The 18,383-nt window shown below is 45.3% G+C and overlaps 1 protein-coding gene across 2 annotated transcripts in view; it reads left to right on the top strand.

Annotated features, from left to right (window-relative positions):
- Positions 1-18,383, top strand: part of PRKN (parkin RBR E3 ubiquitin protein ligase) — a 1,209,893-nt gene that overhangs the window by 807,886 nt on the left and 383,624 nt on the right. The window lies entirely within an intron of this gene.

The following is an 18,383-nucleotide window of genomic DNA, read 5'->3' as shown; positions in this document are numbered from 1 at the left end:
TTCTCTGTCCATGGGATTTTCCAGACAAGAATACTGGAGTGGGTTGCCATTTCCTTCTCCAGGGGAACTTCCCGACCCAGGGATTGAACCCAGGTCTCCCTCATTGTAGGCAGACGCTTTACCATCTGAGCCACAACATCCCACTAAACAAAGAAATCGAGGCAATGACGACAGCGGTGTGACGAGCGCCCCGAGGGCTTCCCGTCGTGATGTCTCTTCTGCCCTGAGCGCAGCTCAGCCTCCCCCCGTGGCTGCTTCTCTGCCTCTCCTCCAACACCCATCTGTGTCCCTTAAAATTTTATATCCTGAGCTCTCCTCAGACCTGCAGGATTTCACGTGAAGCTGATTCCATTCTCCAAGCCATCAAAAGCCTCCCAGCCTCAGCCAATCTAAATATCATTCTTGATTCTAACCCCTGCACCCCAGCCCCCTCCCACACACCTGCCAGACCTGTTCCTCTAACCTTCCCCGGTATCACCCGTCCACGCTTACTTGAGAAATCTCGGCACCATTCTCAGTTCTTCCCTTTCTGATGCCCTGATAATCCATCACTACTTCCTGTTGATTCCCTTCCCCAAAGTGTGTCAAATGTTTCCAGTTCCCTGCGTCTCTGGGCCGTCACCCTGGTTCAAGGCTTTACCGTCTGTTTCTTCAACTACTGTGATCACCTACTGGCTGGTCTCTCATCTCTCTCGAGCATATGACAGTCCATGGACCACACACAAGCCAGGATGTGCTTACAGCCCTGTCCCCTAAGTGGCTGCTTGTTTCATTAGGGAAAATAATGTAATTTTTTCCTAAGGGTTAGGAAGACGTGAAATTTCCCTTCCTCCCTCTCTCTCTGTCTCCCGCCCTTCTGCAGTCATATTGGCCTCCTCCCTGGTCCTTCCAGTTCAAGGTCTTTGCCCACGCCCTTTTCCCTGCCTCCTACCACTCCACCCTTTGCCTTTTTCCTCCTTCAAGTCTCAGCTTTTAAAAGTCTTTAACCATATGTTATTAATATATAAGCCAGGCGCCTGGTCGTGGCTCCCTGTTTGCTTTCTTTATACTCCTTGTAGTAATTTGCAATTATTTGTTTGTTTGATGGCATCTCTTTAGCAGCAGGAACACTGTCATCTTGCTCAGAATTGAATTCTCAGCACTTTTTACCGTGTCTCTGGCACATAGTGGGGACAGGGACCCAAGAAATATCAGTTGCACTACTTAATGCAAATGCGTATCAGATAAAACCTAGACTTTAGTATTTATGCTGCTATAATTCTTAACTTTTTATTATTGCATGATTTTGTTTATGTTCTCACACACTTAAAAGCATAACGTATTTTAAACTTTAGATATCAGCATGAAATTTACAGGTGATCATAAATCTGTAATGTAATACGGACTGAGTGCTAGATAACAAACGGAGCTGTTATTTGAATTTTAAAAATGGGGAGGCTTTAATATTTGATAGGCACTGGGTGTACCAGGTTATTGAGCAAGCTAATAGAATTATGATGGATCTGAAATGTTGAGGAGAGCATCATTTCTGTCTTTCCTCTTGGAGGAAACCAAACAGATAAGAGCTCTAACCTAAAGAGAGGTTTACTTATCTCATATGTGTAGGCGTTGATCAAGATTAGGAAAAGTTAATGACTTGAGCAGGAAAATAGACCCCTGTAAATGACATTATTCCAACACTGAATATTTTACATTGTTTGTAAATTGGTTCTGTTGAACCTTTTTTCCTACACATTTCATCAACATGTATTATTTGTGACATTGATATCTCATTGCCAGTGAAAGAAAAATAACTGATGATGTTAGGGAACTTGTGCTCATGTGAGCTCAGTCGTATCTGACTCTTTGTGACCCCAGGGACTGCAGCCCAGCAGGCTCTTCTGTCCATGGAACTTTCCAGGCAAGAATACTGGAGCGGGTTGCCGTTTCCTTCTCCACTAGATCTTCCCGACCCAGGGATCAATCCTGCATCTCTTGCATCTCCTGCATTAGCAGGCAGATTCTTTAGCCCTGAGGCCCCTGGGAAACCCAATGTTAGAGAGATCCATGGTTACTTTTAAATAATAGGCACCTACCCAGAGAGTGACAGTTCCAAATAAAGGTCATCTAAACTTCTTGCAAGTTTTTACTTTTTTCCAGGTGCTATTTATCTGCCTAGTGAAAAGCAATCACATCACCTTTTGAGTGACTAACTCTAATATAATTACATACTTGATGTACCTGGATCTTAATCTTCTGCTTTATGATGGTCACACTAGACTTATTGATTCATCCATTAAATCAATTCAAAGGACAGAATTTTCAATACTGACTTTTAAAATATTAACTCACTTGTGGATTGGCAGGGAAGGAAAAAAACGGTTCTGATACCTCATTTATAGCTATTTGAAATCACCAGCCCTTCCAACTTATTAGTTTCAACAATTATTCAGAAATAGAAGTCAATTAGAAGTCCCAATAGAAAGCATGAAAAGAAATTTCCCTGGGGAATAAATGTGTTACTTGGTCGGGTTGCTAAGTCAATTAAATTACAGCCCATATTTTGCTAAGATTTAAAAACTCTCAACATGTCTATATAATAAGAAAAAAAGGGGGATAGTGCTTCCAGGCTTTATATGTCAGAAGATAAAACAAGTTTGTCCTATCTTTAAAAAAATAAATATGTATAAAATACATACTTGTGCTATTTTCTTTAGTGTCCTCTTAATTTAAAACATGCCAGTCAAATTATTTTGCTTCAACTAAGATATCCCTCCTTATATTTATAGAAAGGAATTAGCCACCATGCAAACACAGAGACTATAAATTCAGCATTTATATAAATATGTAGAAACAGTGGGCTTTTAAAAAGATAAAATTAGTTGTTTCTCTCTCACTTTGTTTTCCAGAGTGTTCTAATTTTTAGTTCTTGTAGGTGAGAGATGCAGGAAAATGGCAGGGAGTGAAGGGATGGTGACGAGGGGAGAAGATGAGGATTTATAGACCCCCATCACCTGAGTTGTTCATAGTGGGAGGCTCCCCAGAGACAGCATCTGAAGAGCGTTAGCCCAGAGACCAATGGGTTACAGAAAAAACTCAACCCTGCTTTCCACAAACGTCCCACTCATCCCCTGCACTGGCTCCTCGGAAGGATCTAGAATGTTCCAGAGCACTACAAGGAAGGAATTGTGTTTTTTTCTTGTCCCCTCGGGATGATAAGAGGTACAGATGAAGGAAGGCAGCATAACCACAGGTCCTGGATAAGACTTACATTGCTGGAGTCAAAGACAGGGAGAGCATTTTAATGTGTTAGGGTACACCAGCAGTCACCTCTTCTTAGAAACCCATCCTGCAAGTAATTACTGTCCTTCCTCCTGGAAACAGGCAAAATGAGGTATAACCTAACACGTACAAATGATGTCTTGGTACGTATTTGTATGTAAGTAGGACACTGCGTGTACACGAGTATGCCCATGTTATATATGGGCACGGCTCCTTGTTTGTCGCTGTGTGGTTAACAGACTGGCGCGGCGCCTGGCCTCCCAGGTGAGCTCTGCCCCTCGAGGCTGGAGGTGCGGTTACCGCCAGCAGGTAGGCCCTGCTGGGTTAACAGGATGCAGTCAGAGTTCAGGGCCCACCAGCTCCTGTTCCACTGTGAAGAGCTGCCCTCTCCCCTAGGTCCTGCCAAATCTCTCTGCACAAATCTTCTCAGTTCTGCCAAATCTCTCTGCTCAATGGACAGGTTTCCCGGCTGCCTGTTGCTTTTTGGTTTCATGCTTTCTGTCCGTCTTGTCTCGCGCGGTAGCAGTTCCCTGGGGCAGGAAGGCCACGGAGCACTTTCACTGCCAGCTTGTGTCTGAAAGTCCTTCAGCAGAACAGCTGTGCCCTCTTCTCTGCTTGCAGGTTAGAGAGGAGGCTTCCGGCTGTGGGAGCCAAAGCAGAGGCTTCCCAGGGGGTAATGAGGCTTCCCAGGGGTAAAGAATCTGCCTGCCAGTGTAGGATACCTGGGTCAGAAGGATCCCCTGGAGGAAATGGCAACTCACTGCAGTATTCTTGCCTGGAGAATCCTGTGGACAGAGGAGCCTGGCGGGCTACAGCCCATGGGGTCGCAAAGAGTCGGACATGACTGAAGTGACCTGAGCAGGCACGCAAGCGGCTGAAGCAGATGGGGCTTATCTCCGAAGGGAGGGCCTCCAGCCAGCAGCCGCATCCAGCGCTCTGCACCCCTGGTTGCCTCCTTTCGCCTTTGCCTTGAATGAACGGCAGAAGAGAACAGGCTCTTATTTAACGCCGCCTTCAAACGCTGGAGCAAGTGCCCAGCTGGCCTGAGACACAGGCCACCAGCACGTGCCTTCCCGGTGGCCTGGCGCTGCTTCTGATCACTGGCTGGGACTGCTCACCCAGCCCTTGAGAAAGGCGAGCTGCTTTCCTGAGCTCTGATCAGAGCCTGGATAAGCATGTAATGCCAGTCTTTTCTTTGGATTACTTTTATGTTCTGTATTCTGGGAGCATAGGAAAGTTTATCGTTGGAGTTTCATTTTTATGTACACAAATGTAATACACAGACCAGGAAATGCGAGAGGGTGATTCGGGGTTGGCAAAAAGTAAAGAAGAGAAAGATCTGTCTCCGTCCCTCAACTCATACATGTTTTTAAAATTTATTTTTTATTGAAGCATAGCTGATTTACAATGTTGGTTTCTGCTGTCCAGCAAAGTGACTCAGTTATGCATATGTATATATATTATTTTTATATTCTTTTCTATTATGGTTTATGACAGAATACAGAATCTAGTTCCCTGTGCTATACTGTAGGAACTTATTGTTTATCCATCCTGTGTATAATAGTTTACATCTGCTAATTCCAAACTCCCACTCCATTCTTGATACATTTTTATATTTACCAACATTTTGGAATAAATAGATGGTGCCTATCACTGAAACACATATAGTGTCTCTCTCCATGCACGCATGGGTTGTAGGTGCTTCCTCAAAACTTAGGAAATCGTGTATCATGATATTCCGGTTCTACTGTAAAAGAAGACTGGCCCACAGGCGTGTCAGCCCAGGTTTGAGAGAAGCTGTTTGCTTTTGTGTGCATTTCCTTTCTAAAGCTGCATTCTTCCTAGCGATGTCGTGATCTCAAAGCTGGGTAATACCCCCGAATAAAATGCCTCCCGAAGATGAGAGCAATAAATCCCCCAAAGAAATCCACATAACCCTCCTCGCCCAGGTTATATGCTTTCCATATATTAGCTAAGGATTAGTCTTCAGCCCTTCCACAAAAACCCAGGGAACGCATATGAAGTCACGTTTTTGTTAACTACATGCACACGAGAACCATTGGAGAATTCCACCAAATCCCATTAAATTCCGGTTCTCTGCTCAGTAAACAGCCATGGAAACACCACGGCACTTAGAGCGAACCCTCAGTCCCCTGTGAACACCTTAGATTACAACCGTCTAATTACCATGTTTTGCAGTAACCTAGTGGGACTTCCACAGGTAATTAGAACTCCAGAGCTTTTCCACAGTAATCCAGTAAGGACCTCTTAACTAGAAAGGATTATGTGCTGCTAATATTGTGCCCACGTGTTTTCTGCAGTTAATTGTCTCCATTAATTTCTGGCAGCACTACAGAATCGCAGCAGCTTCATACACTGTGACACTTCACGCATCAAGTTGGTACAAATACATTCCCTCCACCCCCATCACGTTCTCTCTCCTCTCTCTCTGCAATTTTTTTTACCCCTAGCAATCAATACCCTGATGAGAAAAAAGAATCTCATATCACTTCAATTACATTTTCCTTATGTGAAATCAGGATGATTCCTGTTCAGCTCCTCTCTGGGTGAGCAGGTAGACATCTAAAGTGGTTATAGCTTTCATCGTCTCTTATGGAAATCTCAAAAGAGGGGACCGGGAATTGACGACAGTTTCTTCTTTTCCTTGTCTGTCCCAAGCAGCGTTTGTTAAGAGGACACAGACCTTATTTTTTACATTTGAATCTTCACAGTCCAGAACATAGCACATGCTCAATAAATGAACTCAAAAGGCGCTTATTCTGCCAGTACTTTATCTAGAAAGCCCTCAGTCGGTATTTGATGAGTGCGTCCAAATCAACTGAGAAATGCTTCTACAATATGACAAGTGAATTACTAAGCATAAAGTGTGAGGACTAGAGTTATGAGTATATTTATGGATGAGATCTTTGTTAAGGCAGTCACTTATATCAACTTTAATACTATACGCACACACACATACACACACAGGTATGAATTTTTTACCCCCATTCCCCCCCCAGTTGCCACTTACTGGCTCACTGAGTTGATTTCCCTCCATCCCCAATCTTCCTGCCTTTCTCCTTGTCTTTCTCCGTATGTGTGTTTGAGCTTTAAGCTGAGGGAGGAGCTGGACGTAGACCCAGCCAGTTACCACCTAGTTAGAAGGCAAGGACTTGCTTCTTGTGCAAGCAAGCGTCTCTTTCTGCCCCCATGACCAGGTCTCACAGGAGTGCTCAGTGGTGTATTTTCAGTTCTGCTCTTGGAGAACCCCTCCCAAAGCTGTCATAGCGCACACAGAAGACTACGGCATGACACAGTGAAAATATCCTGGATTTTACTGGCAAAGTCTCATTTTTGAATCTTGGCACCACTTTAGAAAATGACTTGGCCTCTCAGTCCACTCTTTCAGCCTATTTCATCAGTAAAATCAGGACAGTAATACCTAGTTCACAGAGAGAATTGTGACAAACAAGGACATGTGCCTGGATCTTGTTTAGTCGCTCAGTCATGTCTGACTCTTTGCAAGCCCACGGACTGCAGCACGCCAGGCTCCTCCGTCCTCCACTATCTCCCAGAGTTTGCACAAACTCTTGTCCATTGAGTCATTGGTGCCATCCAACCATCTCATCCTCTGTCATCCACTTCTTGTCCTGCCTTCAGTCTTTCCCAGCATCAGGGTTTTTTCCAGTGAGTCAGCTCTTCATATCAGGTGGCCAAAGGATTTGAGCTTCAGATTCAGCATCATTCCCTTTAATGAATACCCAGGACAGATTTCCTTTAGGATGGACTAGTTTGATCTCCTTGCAGTCCAAGGGACTCTCAAGAGCCTTCTCCAACACCCCAGTTCAAAAGCATCAATTCTTCAGTGCTTAGCCTTCTTTATGGTCCACCTCTCATATCCGTACATGACTACTGGAAGAACCATAGTTTTGACTAGACAGACCTCTGCCGGCAAAGTGATGTCTCTGCTTCTGAAGGCACTGTCTAGGTTTATCATAGCTTTCCTTCCAAGGATCTTGGTAGGTTCTTAGTGAACACAGGTTTCTCTGTGTGCAGTCCAGCCCCAGAATGCCTTTCCTTTGGCAGGTCAGGGACCTTATGATGAAGACCTATGGTCCCTCCCAGAAGAGGGAAGTGATCCTGATTCTCAGTTTGTGGCCAGAGAAGGGGCTCTGGTTCAGCCTTGCTGTCAAGCATAGACAGGGAGAATTTACAAAATGCCTGCCCTCAGCACAATCGTATTACGATCCTAATTGAATACATACCAGGCTGCAGCAATCATGCTTTATGTCTAATTGACTGGAAAATAACCCTCACTTGTTCTTACCATCAGGCTTATACGGAGACAGCAGACGTCAGCTCATCCCTGAACCCACCTGCAATCTTCCCTGGCCAGCCCTCTCACAAGATATTCCCCTCTTACCTAGAAAGTCCGTAACATTGCAGAATCTGTCTCCATATCACGCTTTTGAGTGGAGTATTCCCTGTATGCTATTTTCACCTCAGTCTGGATTACTAAAGTCAAGATCTAAACAACTATCCAAGATCTAAACCCATGTTTCTCCCATGGTTTCTCTCTATTTTCATTATACTGGCAGTTCTACTCTTAGACTCTTGCCTTATTTGTCCCATGTTTCTATATCCATGTATGTATACAATGGATGTTTGTTTTTGGTGTTTTTATTGGCATGATTTGTGGAAAGGAAAGGTAGATTGCTCTTACATTGAGGATTTAAGTCTACTACTTCAAAACTAAGGCCTTGATAGAGGATATCTAGTCAATTTATCAAAACATAAACTTTGAGTAAACAGTTTTTATGATCTTCAAGAGGGAAGTTTTTCTTATTTTTTCCCCTTTCAAAATCCAAGGTGGCTTTATTTTGCAAAAATGCAAAAAAAAATTGACAAGCTGATCCTAAATTTCACCTGATAAATAATCCAGAATATCTGAAACACACTTGAAAATGATGAAAAAAGTTAGAGGACTTGAAGATTCTAACTTCAAAACTTAATACCAGCTATGGTGATCTAGCCAATATGGTAATTGCATAAAGACAGACATATAGATCAGCGGAATAAAACCAAGAGCTCAAAAATAAATCCTCCTATTTACGGTAAATTGGTGTTCAACAGGGGTGCCATTGGGTTCCCCTGTTAGGAAATACTTCCAGCCTTGCTCAGAACTGTGTATTTTTCCAGGACCCTGGGAAGCCCACTTCCTCCATGAAGTCTGTCCTGACTTCAGATGAAGTCCGCACTAAGGGTGCCCTCTCTCAACCTCAATCCTACACAAAATAATTTCATTGCTTTGTGTCTCCCAGATCAAATGATCAGTTCTTGATCAGTTCTTTTCAGGGAAGAACCAGGGCTCATGTAACTTCTATATTATGAATAATACATTTTTCATGGTTCTCTATGCTTTCAAATCAGAGCTCAGCACTAAAAATCTGAGCTCTGGAGTCAGACTAGCTACGTTCCAACACTCCTATGTCCAAATATCAGGCAAATACCATTCCACTGCTGCAAGAAACTAGGCACCTTCCTCAGCCATTCTGGGCCTCAATTGTCTCACTTGTCAAGTGGGCACAATACTCATATCTACTACTGGAGCTCATAGAGACAGGATGAGTGCTTAGAGCAGTGCCTGGCACACAGTGAACTCTTGCCAAATGGGGGCTCCTTCTGCCATTATCCTAGCAATTGGAAGGGTGATTTCAAATGCCGTTGGCTTCAGTTCAGTTCAGTCGCTCAGTCGTGTCCAACTCTTTGCAACCCCATGCATCGCAGCACGTCAGGCCTCCCTGTCCATCACCAACTCCAGGAGTTCACTCAGACTCACGTCCACCGAGTTGGTGATGCCATCCAGCCATCTCATCCTCTGTCATCCCCTTCTCCTCCTGCCCCCAATCCCTCCCAGCATCAGAGTCTTTTCCAGTGAGTCAGCTCTTCGCCTGAGGTGGCCAAAGTACTGGAGCTTCAGCTTTAGCATCATTCCTTCCAAAGAAATCCCAGGGCTGATCTCCTTCAGAATGGACTGGTTGGATCTCCTTGCAGTCCAAGGGATTCTCAAGAGTCTTCTCCAACACCACAATTCAAAAGTGTCAATTCTTCGGTGCTCTGCCTTCTTCACAGTCCAACTCTCACATCCATACATGACCACAGGAAAAACCATAGCCTTGACTAGACAGACCTTAGTTGGCAAAGTAATGTCTCTGCTTTTGAATATACTATCTAGGTTGGTCATAACTTTTCTTCCAAGGAGTAAGTGTCTTTTAATTTCAAGGCTTTTGTTAAAACCTGAGCTAGAATCACCAGTGGAAGGTACATTTTTCAGACCCATATTTCGTTTAGTCACTTGACAAACTTTATGAAACACACCTGTCCATATGGCATTTTTGAAGCTGGGATGGCGTGAGAATGGTGATGGGAAGGCCAGAGACTTTGGAGACAGAAATACCAGGACTAAACACTGTTTGGGGGATCTTTCTGCTTTGTGGCCAGACCAGGTAAATCATCCTCTTGGTCATTTTTCCTAATGTCAGGAATCTTAATATTATTCCTAATTCAATAATGTATTCCCTAATGAAAGCTGGAAATAAGGTATGCAGAGCTAGAAATAGCTACTTAATAAGTGGTAGTTTTTTAATTGTAGAAATTGGCCCCGTTGCTTCTCTGTCCCGTATCTAATATTACCTCTCACTGTTTTTTTTTTTTTTTTTAATTTTTGTGATAATTTGGATTGTGGTTCAATCCAGGGAAAGCATTTTTTTTTTAACCCACCATTCCTATCCTTGCCCCTGGTATGGTTATTTGGAAAATTTAGTGGAGATCTGAAAGTTTCGGATACAAAATGACTTGTGAGTATCACAGTTGCAGGCTTATTACACCCAATTTGTAAAAATAAAATAATAATAAAATAAAATTAGCCAAGTTATCAAGTGGTTTTAAAGTAAATTTTTAAAAAGCTCACACCTACATACAAATCAGCGAAACCCATCATGTAGTTTTCCCATGAACTGTGAAATAGAAGCTACCCGAACCGGAGGAGACGTGCGGGAGAGTGCAAGCAGGCTTCCCGGGGCCCCTCCGAGTGCTCTGCTGTCAGAGGCCTCCAAGGTCAAGAGCGAACCAGAGGGCTCTGTAGAACACTGGTGACTGCCTTTTGAGAGTAGAGAGACCGCGGTAAGAAATGTGCGCCGCCAGTGTGATATTCCTTCCCTGTGGGGCTACCTGCGGCAGGAAGTTTGTTTGGTCACACCGAACTTCTCAGTGGTAGGATCGCTGCCGGAACTGTATTATTCTGTTCCGAATGACGCTGTTGGTTACACTCACGCATGCGCATAAGCCGATTTGAACAACAACACGGTTTACCTCGAGAGGGAAACAAAATAGACAGTGAAGAGACGGGACTCTGCCCTGTGTGAACCTGCCTTCCGCGCGGAGCAGTGTCCCCACCAAGCTCTGGGCTACAGTCGTCGCTTCGTCCAGCAAATGCTGCCAGTGCACCCAGAGGCACCGAACAGCAGGAAAGTCTAAAGCAGAACTGATTTTAGACCCCCAAACTCTCCTCCCACAAGCCCCGTGACCTTAAGAAGGTGGGCCCGGTCGTCAGACAGAAGAGCTGAGATCTTGAGTGGCGTCTGCACCCTCTGTCTCTTCCTCTCTACAAAACACCGTGGATGGCTTTGTCTCTGCGGGCAGGGGCGAGAAGGAAGTGGGCCGACCGGTGAGGGCGCCTGGTAGAGTTCCAGAGACCACCTTGCTTTACCGCTTGGAGTTTTGGGTTTTATCATCAGAAAAGTGAAGAGAGTGGGTCACAAGCGGTTAACCAGGGGCCCTGGGAGCTTGAAACTCTCCTTGAACCTGTGAGGACTTTGCTGAGGGACACCTCTGCTTCTTGCTTCCAGGGTCTTGGGGGTAGTTAAAGGGCACACATGGAGACTGCTGAAATAATGTTTTAAACACAGCTCATCCAGAACAGTAGAGAAGGTGAAACGGGAATTATTTAGGGGATGCGTGTGTGCTAAGGCACTTCAGTCATGTATTACTCTCCACAGCAATACAGACTGTAGCCCGCCAGGCTCCTGTGTCCATGGGATTCTCCAGATAAGGATACTGGAGCAGGTTGCCATGCCCTCCTCCGGGGGATCTTCCCGAACCAGGGATCGAACCCGAGTCTTTTACTTCTCCTGCCTTGGCAGGTGGGTTCTTTACCCCTTGTGGCACCTGGGAAGCCCCTATTTAGGGGAGAGTTCTTATTAACTCGCGATGGTATAAGTCCTGTTCTTCCCAAGACAAAGAGGTCAAATTAAACAAATCCCACTGTGTTCTCCACAGCAAGAGCTCGCCAGATGGCATTCTCCCCATCACAGTGGTTCTGACGGCCGGCTCTGGCCGTGAGCTTCTGGCTCAGTGCTGAAATGGAACGAGCAGCCCTCCCAGGTGTGGGTCTTGCTGTCTCTGAGGTGAAGAGCCCAGGCAGTGGCTCTGGAAAGACAGGAGGCCCTGGCAGTGATGTGCCCGCCACATGGGCTCTGCCTTCATGCTTTCATCCCTGCTGGCTTGTCCTCCTGAGACTCCACCTTCAGCCTTTGGGGCACCTCCCTTCAGTCTGCTTACTGCGTCTCTGAGATTTTTCATCGCAAACGTCTTGTTACCTCTGGAGATGGTTTCTGTTCCCAGACTTCACTTGTAAAGGTTTTTAATCAGGTCCTCAGAGAAACAATTAGATGTCATGACCACCGGATAAATCCCTTGAATTACCCTTACATGCATACAGGCCGTTGGAGAAATCATCTAATGATTTGACAGATACTTTTAAGCTTCTCAGAGTAGACAGTCTTCAGAGTGATCTCAAGGATAATGTCAGAAGTCAGGAATCAAGCATGGACCTGGAGAATTGGCTAAATTAAGAGCGAAAGCACATGGCTATAGACCCATGAGCAAATGTACTTGGGTAAATTCTGGACTTACACAGTAGTCATCAACTGTGTGTAAATTTATTCAGTTATTCTTAAGCTAGGCTTATCTGTATTTTAGAGCCCCTGAACTATCAACTCAGTTGATGTAGTGAGGCAATTTTTTTGTTTTTTTGCAGATGTCAGCTCTGCCTTTTCCCCAGAGATCAGAATGCAGTCTGCCTTGTCTGTTCTTGATCATACAGGACTATCAGCTGTTTTATTGATAGGTTTTCCTCTTCAGTTGCATCGAAAGTTATTGCACTTCTTTAATGATCAGCAGGTCAAGGTCTTGAGATCATCCTCTATGTTTAGTCCTCTGTGAAGCTCAGGCCCTCTGACCGTCCCCATGTTGTCTCACAGTAAAGTTGGCTGCTTGAGCATTAGTCATTTGTTACAGTCGTAAAGCCTGACCTTGATTCAGCTACCATGTCCAGTTTCTAAAGTGCCCATTGATACTATGAACAGCCTGTTCAGAAGCCCCACTGGAGAACCTGGGGCTGATCCAGGTCCCCTGTAGGAACAGCAGCTGGCTGGGTGGTCCTCTATCTGGACCCGGTGATTAGAGAGACTTTCCGGGATAAACCACCAGAGAAGCCACTAGGAAGCCTGCAGATAAAAGGAGACTGAGTTTGGGCAGGTACTGGTGCTGAGCTGTGTGTACAAGGGAAGAAGGGCCTCACCTGAAAAGACAGGGCTGGCGCGGAGCAGACCCACCAGCAGCGCGAGCACCCTGCAGCTCAAGGAGCAGAGGACGGAGGAACCGTCCCAGTTCTGGGCCCTATAGGACAACCCTGGGCATCCAGGTCCACCTTTCATATTTTAAAAGGGCTTAAAGGAAAGTGTGAGGGTTCCCTGGTGGCTCAGACAGTAAAGAATCTGCCTGAAATGCAGGAGACCCATGGGGTTGGGAAGATCCCCTGGAAAAGGGAATGGCAACCCACTCCAGTATTCTTGCCCAGAGAATTCCACGGACAGGGGAGCCTGATCGGCTACAGTTCATGGCGTTGCAAAGAGCTGGACACGGCTGAGCAGCTAACGCTTCACACCTTCACTTTCTAAAGGAAAGTGTACAGTTTCCTTTGAGAAGCCTGCACAGTTTAACTGAAATGTCAAGTTGCTTTTGGGCAGAAATTGCATCAACTCAGTCTGATAATAGCGGTTAACTCAGGCTGACCTGAATCCTCATTAACAGTAACATGTGTCTTTGACTTAGAAAATGAGAAGAAGAAAGGAAAAAAGAAGAGGGAAAGAGAGCTAGAGAAAATTACTTGTCATTTCTTTGGCAGACAAACATCTTTCAAACACAGTAGTTTGAAAAATGGTGGAAGGGAATGTTGATTTTGAAAGGACTTGAAAGAACTGGTGTAGACTTTCTCCCAGGCTAGTTCAGTTACAGAACAGCTATTGTGTGCATACATGCTAAGTCATTCCAGTCGTGTCTTTGCGACCCCCCGACAGGCTCCTCTGTCCATGGGGTTCTCCAGGCAAGAATACTGGAGTGGGTTGCCATTTCCTTCTCCATGGGAAGCTTCCCAACCCAGAGATCAAACCCCTGCCTCTTACATCTCCTGCATTAGCAGGTGGGTTCTTTACCACTAGCACCATCCGGGAAGCCATAGAACAGCTGTTGTGCCTCTTTAATTTTTGTGATTCAAATAAAAGCTGTAAACTTTACAAATAAAAGAAACTTAAGATAATAAGGTACCTCATTTATTTACAACTGAAGAAATCCAGACACGGTGAGGTCAGATGAGTTCATTCACACAGAGGTCCTGGGCCATCAGGGTCACCTGATTTCCAGCAGGCACTTTACCTCAACCCAGACCTTCTCAGCTGACAGTTATACACCAATTTCCTACAGTTTTCCTTACATGTTTCTTCTTTGTTAATACTTAGTCAACTTCCGTCTTTAACAGTCAACTTACTAGATTCACCTTCTAGATACTTAACAAGGTTGACTCTAGACATTTACAAACCTGTGCCATATTTATGTGGATGAGCACCCAGATTTTTTTATTAATTTATTTTAATTGGAGGCTAATCACTTTACAATATTGTAGTGGGTTTGCCATACATTGACATGAATCAGCCATGGGTGTACATGTGTTCCACATCTTGAACCCCCCTCCAACCTCCCTCCCCATCCTAACCCTCAGGGTCATCCCAGTGCACCAACCCTGAACACCCTGCCTCATGCATCGAACCTGGACCGGAGATCTGTTTCACATATGATAATATACATATTTCAATGCTATTCTCTCAAATCATCCCACCCTCTCCCTCTCCCACAGAGTCCAAAAGAGTGTTCTATACATCTGTGTCTCTTTTGCTGTCTTGCAATACAGGGTTATCATTACCATCTCTCTAAATTCCATATATATACATTAGTATACTGGATTGGTGTTTTTCTTTCTGGCTTACTTCATTCTGTATAACAGGCTCCAGTTTCATCCACCTCATTAGAACTGATTCAAATGTATTCTTTTTAATGGCTGAGTAATACTCCATTGTGTATTGTGTACCACAGCTTTCTTGTCCATTCGTCTGCAGATGGACATCTAGGTTGCTTCCATGTCCTGGCTGCTATAAACAGGAGCACCCAGATTCATACTTTGGATCCAGATGGGTGGCTGCAGACACGGCCAGCCTGCCCGCCCGCCAGGATAGCTCCTCTGCAGCACAAAGATGGATGTGGCGCTCCAGAAACAGGAAGCACACATCTAACAGAAGCTGCGTCCAAGGCGGTGTCAGGCGCGGCCTCCGAGACTGGCAGCCTCACACCCAGCTTCCATCAGCCCTGCTTGGCGCTGGGGCTGCAGTCCCCCCGAGCCTCAGTATGTGTGACAGCTGGTGGCCCCATCCCATGTGGTCCTCGTGCGTTCATTTTTCAGGGACACTTAACCCTTTTCCATGTTAGATTAGAGACAGTAATGCCATGTCCTTCTCTTCCCTTCAATGTTAGGTCTGTGTCAGGGAATTTTCAGGTTTACAAAAGCTAAGTAAATCTCTCTCCAATAAGATAAAGGTCATAAAATGTGAATTAAGAATATGGAGCGTGGAAAGGCAGTTTGCAAAGATGAGGCAAGCATGGCTGGCTCTTCTTAGCAGCGAGTATTGTGATCATCTATTTGCTTGAGTACACCTCAAAATGATGAAGGTTCTTTTTCCCAAAATTAAATTCCTGAGAAAGACACACCTGCTTGGTAATGGGTTATCCCATCTTTTTTGGGTGAAGCTTTAGTGTTACTTTTCAAAGAAAGATTTAAAGCTTTCTTTCCTATTCTTTATATAATGAAAGCTAAAGGGGGGGGGATCAGCTGCATTTTAAGAAAAATCTGCTTTCTAATCTCACTTTTGAACTCACTTTTGAACATGAGTCAAATCTCACATCTGCTATTTCTGATGTTGAAGTCTTATCAAAGAAAGCAGGCCAGATTTACATAGGAGGACTTGTTCAATGTATTTTTTTCAAAAAAATAATGTAGAGGCATGTGAATATGGTCTATCCAAAGTATAAAAATAAGTTAATGGATTGCAACATTTAGTATGTGATATATCAGATGTAACCAGCAGTGTTCGTAGATGATATAGAGCAGTGGTCCCCAACTCCTGGGCCATGGACCAATACTGGGCTGTTAGGAACTGGGCTACACAGCAGGAGGTGAGTGGCGAGCAAAGCTTCGTCTGTATCTACAGCCGCTCTCCATCACTCACATTACATTATCACGATGTGACGATTTACAGTAGAAATAAAGTGCACAAGAGATGTAATGTGCTTGAATCATCCTGAAACCACCTCCAGCCCCTGCAGTCTGTGGAAAAACTGTCTTCCACAAAACCATCCCTGGTGCCCAGAAAGCTGGGGACCCCTGATGTGGCATGTTCTGGCCCTTTCTTCTAGAATGACCTTATGTGTGACCAGCTAGAACTCACACCTGCCCTAAACAGTTATCCTTTTCTTTGTGGCTGGGGGGGGCGAGAGGGGGGGCGGTGTCACAGGGGGAGGATGCAATCTCTCCTATGGCTCTGTGGTTTTCTGCCATGTTTGAGAAATACTCTAATATTGTAATAGTTAAGAGTTTGGGTTCTAGACTGTCTTGGTTTACAGTCCAAGGCTATGTAACGTTGCTAGGCTTCACTTTCCACATCTTTGAAATGGCAATAATAACAGAGCTTACCTCCCAGAGTCAGTATAAGGCTTTACTGAGTTAATGTATTTAAAGTATATATACATTTTTCTGGTGCAATGTCAGAGCTCAAAAACATGATCAAATGTTCTTATCATTCCTTTTGTACTCTTCTCTATCCATATTTTAACTCCTTTGTTAAATTAAGGCTTCTCGAAGTCTTGGATATTCCTAAGAAGTGAAGTGAGTCATGTCCGACTCTTTGCAACCCCAACAACCTACCAGGCTTTTCCATCCATGGGATTTTCCAGGCAGGAGTACTGGAGTGGGTTGCCATTGCCTTCTCCATATATGTTCCTAAATAGCTTTCAAAGCTTTTCTCTCCTTTCATCCTCAGCCTGTGCTCTTCTTTTATTCCGATATTGCCCCTGATCGGGACCCCCAGCCTTCCCAAGGGCTCTCCCTGCCCTAGTCACTCTATCCTGCTGCTGCTTAGTCGCTTCAGTCGTGTCCGACTCTGTGCGACCCCAAAGACGGCAGCCCACCAGGCTCCCCCGTCCCTGGGATTCTCCAGGCAAGAACACTGGAGTGGGTTGCCATTTCCTTCCCTAATGCATGAAAGTGAAAAGTGAAAGTGAAGTCGCTCAGTTGTGTCCGACTCTTTGCGACCGCATGGACTGCAGCCAGGCTGCAACCAGGCTCCTCCGTCCATGGGATTTTCCAGGCAAGGGTACTGGAGTGGGGTGCCATTGCCTTCTGCATCCTAGTCCCCTCTTAAGGTCCCTTGTTCTGGTCAAGTAATCCCCTAGTGAAAGTCACTCTGTGGCTTTGCCTGGCCTTCATGGCAAAGTCCTTATTTTTTTTCCCAGTCACACCTGACCCTCACGATCAGCCTTTCTCCTCCCCACTGAGCTTGAACTTGGGCCTCTCACTCCACATCATGGCTCTCTCACCTCTCTTCTCTGTCTTCTGTCCACAGATGCCCTCTGAGTCTCCCTTCAACAGACGCCTTCCTCCATGAGTGGTCCATTAGCTATGCCCAGGCAGCTTTTTAATGCTGACTCACACACACACCCGAGCTCCTACTCACAACCGAGCTTTATGAAAGGGCTGCTGAGGATGCAGGCAATAGGGAGCCTCAGAGAAACAGGGAAGCCACATCCTCCAGATCCCGGGTTCTGTTAGCTTCAGGTAAGAAAAACCCTGATGCTGGGAAAGACAGAGGGCAAGAGAAGGGAGTGACGGAGGATGAGATGGTGGCGTGGCATCACTGACTCAGCGGACATGAGTTTGAGCAAACTCTGGGAGATAGTGAGGGCAGGGAAGCCTGGCGTGCTACAGTTCATGGGTTTGGAAAGAGTTGGACACAACTGAGCGACTGAACAACAGTCTTTACCCAGGGATATCTTGCTAAGGGTATTACAGAAAAAAGACCTCTTTCTCTTAGCAACTCCAGTTGACAAGGAGATTAGACCACATGCCAGCCCCGTGGGATAACTTGGAAAAGGGAGTGAATCAAAGCAGCCTGCTTTAACCCCTTCCTCTCAGAAGCACACTGTCACAGAATTCATCACATCACAGGGCAGCCAGTTAGCCGCCAGCACCTAGAGCCCCATCTTACATACTCTACGTCTGTTCTCTCTCCTTATCTCTGCTGGACTTCCTAGCTGGCTCAGTGCTAAAGAATTCGCCTGCAATAAAAGAGACACAGGCAGGAGACTCAGGTTCTATCCCTGGGGCGGGAAGATCCCCTGGAGAAGGAATGGCAACCCACTCCAGTATCCTTGCCGGGAAGATCCCATGGACAGAGGAGCCTGGCAGACTGCAGTCCATGAGGAGGGCAGAAGAGTTGGATGTGACGTAGCAACTAAACAACAACAGCAATCTTCGTTGCTGCTCAGAGAGGTAGATAGTCTGAATTCAACAAATAAGTAAAGGTGCAAAAAGAGGCATTTGACAAGATTATAAGCTACAAACAGGAGTGGCCAGATGTCAGCAGAAGTCTGTACGATTCAACACCCCTTTCCCTCTGGTA

Source organism: Ovis canadensis, chromosome 8 (genome assembly GCF_042477335.2).
Source record: "Ovis canadensis isolate MfBH-ARS-UI-01 breed Bighorn chromosome 8, ARS-UI_OviCan_v2, whole genome shotgun sequence".
Classification (NCBI taxonomy): domain Eukaryota; kingdom Metazoa; phylum Chordata; class Mammalia; order Artiodactyla; family Bovidae; genus Ovis; species Ovis canadensis.
This window is presented reverse-complemented; position numbering and strand designations above follow the sequence as displayed.